At 41.9% G+C, this 11,419-nt stretch overlaps 1 long non-coding RNA gene across 1 annotated transcript in view; it reads right to left on the bottom strand.

The window, feature by feature from the left end:
• Positions 1–5,883: 5,883 nt before the first annotated feature.
• The window catches only part of LOC105510316, a 42,584-nt gene continuing 37,048 nt past the window's right edge, over positions 5,884–11,419 (bottom strand). The window contains exons 3-4 of the long non-coding RNA XR_001001544.1: positions 7,673–7,790; positions 5,884–6,229 (exon numbers count right to left, since the gene is read on the bottom strand). This is a non-coding gene — a long non-coding RNA (uncharacterized LOC105510316). The remainder of the gene's footprint in view (positions 6,230–7,672; positions 7,791–11,419) is intronic.

The raw sequence follows: 11,419 nt of genomic DNA, 5'->3' as shown, positions 1-11,419 counted from the left end.
TGTACATATGTATATATAATATGTTAACGTGTGTGTGTGTGTGTGTGTGTGTATATATATATATATTTGTTATCTAGCCTGGGTGACAGGAGACCCTGTCAAAAATAGTATATTTAGATCTATATATATTTGAATATTATATTAACATATTTAATGTATTTTATATCTATATATATTCAAATATTTGTTGAATGAAGCCACTGCACCTGGCTTCATTCAACAAATAATTTTGACCGGGGCATGGCAGTGGTAGCTCACACCTGTAATCTCAACACTTTGGGAAGCCAAGGCTGGAGGATCACTTGAATCCAGAAGTTTGAGACCAGCCTAGGCAACATAGCCTATCTCTACAAAAAAAAAAAAAATTTTAATTTAAAAAGATAAAAAATTAATTTTAAAAAACCAAATATTTTTAATGCATCTACCATTTCCCAGGAATATTCCTGGTGCTGGCGGATACAACAATCAATGGACTTTACAATCCATCCCTTTCTTACATAGAGTAATCAAACTTTGTCTCATGTTTTAAATTTGCATGCAGCCAAAGGCAGGCTGTGGGGGAAATGCAGGGGATTTAAATTACTAATAATGTTTGTTTAGTGTTATAAATCCAGAGATGAGGACTTTTTTGCTCTCAGAGGGCCTCTCAGTTCTATTTTTTAAAATGATTGTATGATTTTATAAAGTTTAATTCATAGCAATGTCTGCTTCCAAGACACTGATAATCATTATAATAAGCATTTATTGGGTACTCACAGTGGCTCTTAGCATTATATTAATTGCCTTACATTTAATCCTCACAATCCTATAGGTACTATTTTCTTTTTCTCTATAAAACTGACATTTAGAGATGCTCTGTGACTTGCCTCAAGTCAAACAGCTGCCAGGTGGCAGATCCAACACTGAGACCCAGTCCTGCCTGACTTTGGATGCTGTGCTTTTTAGCCCCTGTGCTCACTGCACCGCCCCGATCCTCCTGTCAGCCCTTACCCAAAAGTGTTGCATCGCTGGGCTGGGAATATTAAAGTATTAGAATCGATTTTCCTGTACCATTTTTGCCGTATCTTCTGAAGATTTTTGCCCTCTGCTAAAGTCAATTGGAATCTGTTTTTGAACAAATCATATTTCCACCAACCAACATCTGTGGTGCACCTGGCACTGTAACAATGCTGTTGATTCATTATGAACCTTAAGAAATTATCTGTGGCCGGGAACAGTGGCCTCACACCTGTATTCTCAGCACTTTGGGAGTCTGAGGCAGAGGATCACTTGAGGCCAGGAGTTCAAGACCAGCCTGGGCAGCATAGCAAGACCCCATCTCTACAAGAAAAATTTTAAAAGTTAGCTGAGTGTAGTGAGATGCGCACATAGTCCCAACTACACAGGGCAGGCTGAGATAGGAGGATCCCTTGAGCCCAGGAGGCTGAGGTTACAGTGAGCTATGACTGCACCACTGCACTCCAGCTTGGGTGACAGAGCGAGATTCCGTCCCCAAAAAAGAAAGAAAAGAAAAAAGAAATTAACTATTTACAGTTTTTTAAGGTTGAGATAATAGAAACCCAACTTAAATTTTAAAATAATTTTGATTCAGATAAACAAAGGCTAGGTCTCAACCCAATTTCAAAGCCTGATGGATTGAAGAGCTCAAATAATAAATGTCAGGGCCCTATTTTGGCCTCCTCTTTTTTCCTGGCCCTGCTCTTCTCTTCCTGTCTTCATTCTATATGCAGGCATTCTCTAGTTGGCAAGCAAAACAATCACCAAAAGCCTCAGGTTCACATCTCCCAACTCAGCAACCCCGAAGGACAGAGAATGAATGCCTCTCTCGATGCTTATTTCTCAATACCAGGGAAGTCTTTGATTAGCTCTGCCTGAGTCCCATGAACCAATCGTTATGACCAGGGAGGGCTGAGACTATGATTGATAGCCCCATTAATGCCATATGGGATAGGGGAGAAGTTACCCAAAGAACCCAAAAGAGAAGAATAGGAAAGTGGGTGGGAGAAGCCAAATGAATAGATGCAGTCATCTACCACCTGGTCTCTGCCATCAAAGAACTTTCAATTTAGTTGAGGACATGGATACATGAACCAAAAGATAATGTGAAGAAGCATACACTTGCCCAATGGTTGGCACCCTGCAATGCAGAAGACCCAACCTTCACTGCTCCACAGAAGCCTTCTGAAGTTTGCCCCCAGTGTAGGCTTTCTAGCTCCCCTGCAGTTCTTATTTGACTTCCTTCTCATCCCCACACCACCGCTGGTACCAGTTTCCTGTGAGTGTTTCCTAGTGTCAACCCCAGTAATGGTGGCAGGAACAGGAGAGAGGCCCAGTAGACAAAATGGTAAAGCTGGGAGATTCCCACTCACATGGCAGCAAATGATCTTTTCATCAGAGCAAACAGAGTAAACAGGAGATGGCCATTTGGTGAAACATGTAGCCTAAAACCCAAGAAAGGAATAAGGAAAGAGCCAAGAGGAAAGTAGAAAAAAAAATGTAATTTCTACTATTTAAAAAAATTAATTCTGAAATGAAGCTGTTTATTTTTTGCTGGACATGTAGAGTAATAGTACAGCCTTTCTTTAATGGAAAAAGCTCCATTCATTATGCTTGGAGAAGTCACTTGTGTGCCTCTCAACATGCTTGAAAGTCATGGGCTTAATAAAGCCACTCCAGACTCCTAATTGGAGTCTCCTTTCTTTTGCTTTAGTTTTCTTTTTATGTATTTCATGTTTCAAATTGTTACTACAGCCTCCTGTCGGTTATAATTTGTTTTAAACAAAGTCTTCTTAAAAGACTGCCTTTGTCTATAAACCAGTGAGAACTCCTAGAGAGATTTATAAAGAACCAGGAAAAGTTTTCTATTTCTGTCCTAAAAACAGTGGAGTCAGTGGCAACATGTCTTTGGGGAGCTGCCCATACATTCTTCATATCAGCATTGGCTAGAGTGATCTGATTAGAGCAACAGAAGTCATGGAATTCTTACAAGCATCAGTGATTTTTGTGGAGGCTCTAACTTAGTGTCAATCTTGACAACTGCGATTTGGAAGGTCAGGGTTTTTATGAATTTATTTCCCCTATTGTCTAGTCACATAATTAAAGCATCCAAGGGCTACCACATGAGTCCTGGTTTTGTTAGGGACTTTTCTATTGCAAACAAAAAAAGAAGGAAAGAAAGAAAGAAAGAGTCCTGACTTATGTAAGAATGCTGAATGTATAGATTTAAGTATAAGGCAATGCATGTTAAAAGGTATATTCCTGTTCTGAAAAGGAAACGAGTCAGTTACAATGGAAGGATTTCCTTACATTTTTCTCTGCTGTTCTGGAGAGGGGCACAGTGGTCTCAAACCCAGACTTGTTTAACCAAACCTGTTAACATTATTTTTTTCATAACTTTACTGGATTATAAATAGGAGTTAATTTACTCCCTACCCAAATTATATATTAAATATTTTGGAACACTAAGGATCTGGCTTATACCATTGTTTGCTGTATAATATAGTCAGTAATCATATATCCAACATTTTTGGATCTTGTTTTTCCCAACTTCTAAGCCAGAGATTCTTAAACTGGAGTCCATGGAAATGGCTATGACTTTGGAGTGTATCTATGCATTTTCTGGAAGACAAGCTATAGATTTCATTAGATTCTCTGGATACCTTCCCTTCTCCCCCTGCAAAATGATGCTAAAAGATTCTGAGGCTTTTTAGAGAGGGACTCTTCCAAAAATGAAGAGTATAAAACTGTCTCTGGTGGCTGGGCACGGTGGCTCACGCCTGTAATCCCAGCACTCTGGGAGGCCGACACAGGCAGATCACAAGGTCAGGAAATCGAGACCATCCTGGCTAACATAGCGAAACCCCGTCTCTACTAAAAAAAAAAATTAGCAAGGCGTGGTGGCACATGCCTGTAGTCCCAGCTACTCGGGAGGCTGAGGCAGGAGAATCGCTTGAACCCAAGAGGCAGAGGTTGCAGGGAGCCAAGATGGAACCACTGCACTCCAGCCTGGGCGACAGAGTGAGACTCCGTCTCAAAAATAAAAAACAAAAACAAACAAAACAAAAACCTGTCTCTGAGGACAGCAGAATGCCAGAAAAAAAGATAGAAAACAGGAATAGTACCTTTTTTTTTTTTAAGAAAATGATTTTTTTTTTTTTAACAGAAATCTGCCTTGAATTTTTTTCTCTCCTGAGCCTCTTGGCCATTGTTAATTGTTATTTAGTATTCTTCACTGTGAATTACTTTGTGGGTGACTGTAAATTACTAGATTCTATTTTAACTAAAGGAGCCAACACAGCAAATTTATGTTCTGTTATAAATTAAGTAATGTGATGACATATGCTTAGTGGTTAGACTGACATGCAAAATAAATCAGATGTAATCATGTGAATATAAGTTTGAGATACAAAATAGCCATTATGGGGTTGAAACAAAAGACAGAACCATAGGAGTAGGAGTTTGCAAAAGCACAAATAAGCTAATTCTGCTTGCAGTCAGCAGAAGAAAAATAATTTGAATCGGATATTTTTCTTCTTCTTTGAGTACCATCAAGAGAAGTTAATAACTCAGATGTGAAGCCGGGTGTGGTGGCTCACACCTGTAATCCCAGCACTTTGGGAGGCCGAGGTGGGCAGATCACCTGAGGTCAGGAGTTCAAAACCAGCCTAGCCAATACAGTGGAACCCCATCTCTACTAAATACAAAAATTAGCCAGGCATGGTGGTGGGTGCCTGTGATCCCAGCTACTTGGGAGGCTGAGGCAGGAGAATCTCTTGAACACAGGAGGCGGAGGTTGCAGTGAGTCGAGATCATGCCACTGCACTCCAGCCTGGGCAACAGGCCAGGCCATCTCAAAAAACAACAACAACAGAAAAACAAAACTGAGATGTGAAAATACAGAATTTAGAGACAGAACGTCTATAAGTGGACACCCTTACTTATATGTTTAGCAGGTGAGGACACAGGACCAAAGATACTCCAAGCCACAGGTGGCTGGTCACAAATGCCCTAACTAACACTAAGGCATTCTAATTCTTAGGCCGACTTTCCACAGCATCTTACCCAAAGCATTAAAGAGAGAACAACTGACTTTTGAGTTACTGTGTGAGGCTATTAAAGATTACACAGAGCGAGCATGGTAGCATCTGAAGCCCAGCACTTTGAGAGGCCAAAGTGCAAGGATCACTTGAAGCCAGGAATTCAAAACCACCCTGGACAACATAGTGAGACCCTATCGCTATAAAAAATTTTTGTGGCCGGGCGTGGTGGCTCAAGCCTGTAATCCCAGCACTTTGGGAGGCCGAGACGGGCAGATCACGAGGTCAGGAGTTCGAGACCAGCTTGGCCAACATGGTGAAACCCCGTCTCTATTAAAAATACAAAAATTAGCTGGGCGTGGTGGCACATGCCTGTAATCACAGCTACTTCAGAGGCTGAGGCAGGAGAATCGCTTGAACCCGGGAGGCAGAGGTTGCAGTGAGCCTAGATTGCGCCACTGCACTCCAGCCTGGGCAACAGAGCGAGACTCCATCTCAAGCAAATAAATAAATAAAATAAATGTTATTTTCAATACTTCAGGTATGTTTTGTTCTACTCTTAAGGTGAAAAAAACAACCTATGCAAACTAAAATTCAGTAACCCAGTAATTCATCAAGTTTCTCTGTCATCTGAGAGGCACTATAGCAGAGTGGCTTAATACCTGTACCCTGGGGTCAGGCTGCCTGGGTTTAAATTCTGTCTTGCTTCTCGCCTGGGCAGGCCACTGCACTTCACTGTGCCTCAGTTGTTTCATTTGTAAGGTGAGGATTATAGTTGTAACATCTTTATAGGGTTGTTTTGAAGATGAAGTGAGTTAATAGATGTAAAGCACATAGTAACACTCAGTAAACACTCAATAAAAAGCTTTATTAACCTAAATATGTTTCTTCATAGCCCTTGTAAAACCCCAGCCACTCTTTTGCAGTAACACATTTTCAAAAAGTACCATTGATCCGGGGTTATCTCTATGTTCTTCTCCTGGAGGATCGTGAGTGCGGGCTGTGTCGACATCACATCATTAATGTCTTCTGCTCCCTGCACTGCGGTCAAAGGCTTTTCAACATAGCCTTGGATACCCTGGGTGTGCTGCAGTTCAGTGCACCTCGAAGCATGATAACAGGAACTGAAATGGCAGAAACTGAAAGCAAAATAAAATTCAGCCAGGAAACACTTAGTTATTTTTCCCTTTGCTCTGCATGGGGAAAAAAAAGGAGGAGATAAATCGAAAACCTATGAAGTCCAGCATGTATTTCAGGGTTGTTTTAATTTTCTAAATATAAGTACAGTCTTCATTCCTCCCTTCAGCAAATATCTATTGAGTGTTTACTGTGGTGTGCCCTGATTCCCCCATGGACATCTGGTGGCCATCTATCCTGGATTTTCTAGAACAATCCTAACTTTAAATGTCTTTGGTGTCTTTTCATGAAAATACATTTAAAAGGCAGTGGAAAAAAGCCTTTCTCAGGCCCCATGGCCAGAGTTTTGTTTCATATTTACTTTCAGCTGTGTTTCTGCTTGCCCCAAAGTCAGGAGCCGCCCAGTAAAAAAAAAAAAAAAAAAAAAATCTCCAAGTCCTGAAGGGCTGCAGGAGCCGGGACAGGGAAATTACTAGCTGGTATTCTGTGTTTCTCCTCTGGAGGAAGAGTTTTAATGGTTAAAATTTTCATCTGTAACCGTGGTTGTTTCTTTGGGGCTGGCAAGACTGAAAACTAACTTTTTGTATTATACATTCTTATAATGTTTGGTTTTTTTACAGTTTTTAATGCGATGCATTACTGTGATAAGCAGAAAATAAAAGTTTTAAAAACTACTCACTTAAATAAAATAGACACTCTCTTTTTTAGCAACCCAATAATAAGGGGTAGTGAAAAACGATATGCTCCCTGAGGACAGGGACCGTCTGCTTTTCTCATCTTAGCATTCCCACAGAGGAGCACTGAATAAATATCCATCAAAGCAATGAACAAAGGCCTCCTTCATATGCCTTAAACCGTCTTACTTTCCGGAAAGGAACATGGTAGCTCACCTTAACCATGCCAAAAAAACATATATTTTCTATAAGTCCAGATTTATACACGAAGTATTATTCACTTGATGAAGGGATTTACCAGATTCCTTCCTACAGCAAAATCTCCTCAGTCGATTTGAAGTGTGACTTGATTTGCTTCATTTTTCTTATGAGATAGTGGAATAAACGAAGAGAACTTTGGTAAGCCAAGAGTCCAGAGTGTGAACCCTGCCTCAGCCTCCACATTAACTGGGATCACAGGCGTGCGCCACCATGCCTACCTCTGACCTATCGTGTGTCCTTGGGCAGATTTTTTGTTTGCTTGTTTTTTACCTCTCTGTGTCTTAGTTATCTCCACTCTAAAATGAGAATAATTGGAAGGGTTATAGGTACCATATTAAAGCCCCTGGGACAGTGCCAGGAGCATAGATATAAATGGCAGCTGATATTCTTATTGTTGTTTATTCAATCTTTTCAAAGCATCCAATGCATGAATTGAAGTGCAACTGCAGTGATAACCACAGGTCCCAAAATGTATCATGAAGGCTCAAACCTAATTGGTTTAAAAAAAAAAAATCAAGTTTTTTATGCTTCATCCCAGACAGGTGATTTAAATGCTTAACGCACATCGTTTCATGCTTGGAGTTCTGAGAGCACAAGGGCCTCCTTTACTTCCTTGTTTATGTGACAAGAGGGGAAATCTCACCCTTCTCCAGCCTCGCCAGGCTAATTTTTTGAGGTTCGGCTTGGAAAAAAAAAGAGAAAAGTAGCAGTTATATTTGGGAGCAAGGACTGGTGAGTTTGGTTACTGGGATTGAAGCCTAGCCTAGAGGATTTACTGAAGGTCGAACCCAAAAAAGTATCTAAACCTCATTCTAAACTTTTCAATCCAGGCCAGGCATGGTGGCTCACTCCTGTAATCCCAGCACTTTGGGAGGCCAAGGCAGGCAGATCACTTGAGCCCAGGAGTTTGAGACCACCATGGCCAACATAGTGAAATCCTGTCTCTACTAAAGCAAAAATTTGCCGGGCGTGGTGGTGCATGCCTGTGATCCCAGTTACTCTGGAGGCTGAGGTAGGAGAATCACTTGAGCCCAGGAGGCGGAGGTTGCAGTGAGCCAAGATGGGGCCACTGCCCTCCAGCCTGGGTGACAGAGTGAGACTCTGTCTAAAATAAATAACTAAATAAACAAACATTTCAATCTGATAAATAAACCGAGAGCTGCACTGTATAGTGAAAGTAGGAAGTCTCAGGGTGCATTCGCACCGGCACCTTGCTAAGATTTTTTGCAAGTTAACAAGTCAACAGGCTTCCTCCTCATGCCATGTCTGCCCTGGCCTCCTTCTAGAATCAGGGAGGGACTCTCAGGAAGGAGACCGGGCCCACAGGCCCCTGGGCTGCCAGACACTCCCACTCTCCCCAACAAATGAGAAGATCTCCCTGTCTCCTCTTGTCCCTGTCCCAGGTCCCCTCAGTAGTGATTATGTAATTCCTTTACAATTCAGAGGAAAAAGGGATTTTTAAAAAGAGATCAGAGAGGCAGATTGGCCTTCAAGGTAAGGGATCTATAAAACCAGCCCCTTCTATCAGCCATAGACAGTGTTCAGATATCCTAGACAAAGAAAGTCCAGGAGGAACACAGAGGGTTAAAGTTCCTCCTGGACTTGGGCAGGTGCAGTGGCTCACGCCTATAATCCCAGCACTGAGGTGGGAGGATTGCTTGAGCCCAGGAGTTTGAGACCAGCCTGAACAACATAGAGAGACCCAATGGGTACAAATAATTTTTAAAATTAGCTGGATGTGGTGGTGTGTGCCTGTGGTCCCAGGTACTCAGCAGGCGGCGGAGGCAGGAGGATCGCCTAGCCCAGGAGGTCCAGGCTGCAGTAGGCGGTGACTGCACCACTGCACTCCAGCCTGGGCAACACAGTGATTCAAAAAATAAATAAATAAATAAATAAAAGCAGAATAGCATTATCCTTTAAGCATATACACTCTCACACACACAAAGTTAGTGTACGTGGATATTATATCTTGAGTTTATTGAGATGTATGAGACCACAACTTGTGCTTTTTCGAGTTCTTTACAATTCGTGATGTAGTGCTATACAGCACTATACAGTAGATGCTCAGTTGATATTTGTGAATAAATGCCTGTGAAATAAATAGTCCTGGCCAGGCGTAATCCCAGCACTTTGAGAGACTGAGGAGGCTGGATCATCTGAGGTAAGGAGTTTGAGACCAGCCTGACCAACATGGTAAAACCCTGTCTGTATTAAAAATACAAAAATTAGCCGGGCGCGGTAGTGGGTGCTTGTAATTCTAGCTACTCGGGAGGCTGAGGCAGGAGAATCACTTGAACCTGGGAGGCAGAGGTTGCAGTGAGCTGAGATCATGCCACTGCACTCCAGCCTGGGCAATAGAATGAGACCCTGTCTCAAAAAAAAAAAAAAAAATACACAATTTATAGTACCTGGAACTCAGATAACAGCTTGACTACTATGAGAGCTAAAGAGATACTGCCTATCAATGAATAAATGATAACAAGAACACAAACTAAGGCTAAATTTTGTCATTCTGGCTTTTAGAGCAGAAGCTAATTTTTTAAATTGACTTTATTAAAATCATTTTATTCACTTAAATTTATACATACCCCGTGGAGGAGATAAAATTAGGGAAATGAAGAACACTAATTGTTTTGAACATGGGTTTCTGTATATTTGAATTTTCTCCCTGATCAGGTAATCATCTGTTATTTTTTCTTTTCTTTTTTTTTTTTTTTTGAGATGGAGTCTCCCTCTTTTGCCCAGGCTGGAGTGCAGTGGCACGGTCTCAGCTCACTGCAACTCCGCCTCCCAGGTTCAAGTGATTCTCCTGCCACAGCCTCCCATGTAGCTGGGATTACAGGCGTGCATCACCACACCTGGCTAATTTTTGTATTTTTGGTAGAGACGGGGTTTCACCATGTTGGTCAGGCTGCTCTCGAACTCCTGACCCCATGATCTGCCTGCCTTGGCCTCCCAAAGTGCTGGGATTACAGGTGTGAGTCACTGCGCCCAGCCTCATCTGTTATTTGCATAATTTTGTTTAAAAAAAAAAGACTCCTACACCTTGAGGTTTTTGTTTGATGTGCTGTGCTTCTCATCTACCAGTTTGACACTAGCAGCTGACTATTTTCTATGCTTAGCCTGTCAATGGAATTCAAAAGAAAGGAAAAATGACATCATTTTATTTGTGGAGAAATTCAGTCTTATTTCCTTTCTTGTGTGATTCTCCAAGGAAAGATGGAGACCAGAAATGTGGTTAAAATAGAACTTATAACTGGAATAAATGTTGGCATCTTTGGGGCTAGCCCACAACTCAGAGGGAAGCTGACTGCTGGAGGTTAAAAAACTCCCAGGGTTAATTGCAGCTAGTAAACAAGGATGGCAGGGCTTCAATCCCTGCCTCCATTCTCCCGGGTGTCCTCCCATCACCCGTGGTGATTGCATTCCTGCAGTCAAGGGCATAAGTCATCCAATTTTACTTCCCATTGGTTTTCTATAGCTCCCATTGGACTGTCCCATAGAGAAGTCATTTGTTATGAGACAGTCTTGCTCTGTCGCCTAGGCTGGAGTGCCTAGGCGTGATCACCGCTCACTGCAGCCTCTGCCTCCAGGGCTTAAGCAATTCTCCCACCTCAGCTTCCTGAGTGTCTGGGACCACAGGTGCACACCTCCACACCTGGCTAATTTTTGTGTTTATCGTGAAGGAGAGGTTTCGCTATATTGCCCAGGCTGGTCTTGAACTCCTGGGCTCAACTGATCCACCCCCATGTTGGCCTCTCAAAGGGCTGGGATGACAGGTGTGAGCCACTGTGCCCGGCCATCATTTGTTTTGTCTGTGTCTCATCTCCCTCATAGATCCTGGCTAATAGTTACTGTGTGCCTACCACGTTTCAGGACACTCTACACAACATTAGCACATTTACTCTGTAGGGACAGTCCTGTAAGAGAGCTGCCTTTGTCCCTATTTACTATCAGAGAAAACTGAACTCAGAGAGGTTACGAAATCTGCACAAAGTCACACAGCTGGTAGGTGGTGGGACTGAGATTCAAACCTACATATGTGAGATTCCAAAACTCACTGGAAACACTACTGGATAGAATTATATTTTACTTGCCTTTATTTTCCTGACAGGTATTAGCACATTGCTCTACAAATAGTAGGTACTCAATAAATGATTTTGTGAAAAATGAACAAATCATAGATCTAATAAGAACAAAGCATAAATGCTTTTTTATTTTTTATTTTTATTTTTTTGAGATGGAGTCTCAGTCTGTCACCCAGGCTGGAGTACGGTGGCGCAGTCTTGGCTCACTGCAGCCTCTGCCTCC

The sequence above is a fragment of the Colobus angolensis genome, unplaced genomic scaffold (assembly GCF_000951035.1).
Source record: "Colobus angolensis palliatus isolate OR3802 unplaced genomic scaffold, Cang.pa_1.0 Scaffold186, whole genome shotgun sequence".
In the NCBI taxonomy this organism is placed as follows: Eukaryota; Metazoa; Chordata; class Mammalia; order Primates; family Cercopithecidae; genus Colobus; species Colobus angolensis.
Note: the sequence above shows the minus strand (reverse complement) of the source record. Positions and strands in the feature narration are given on the sequence as shown.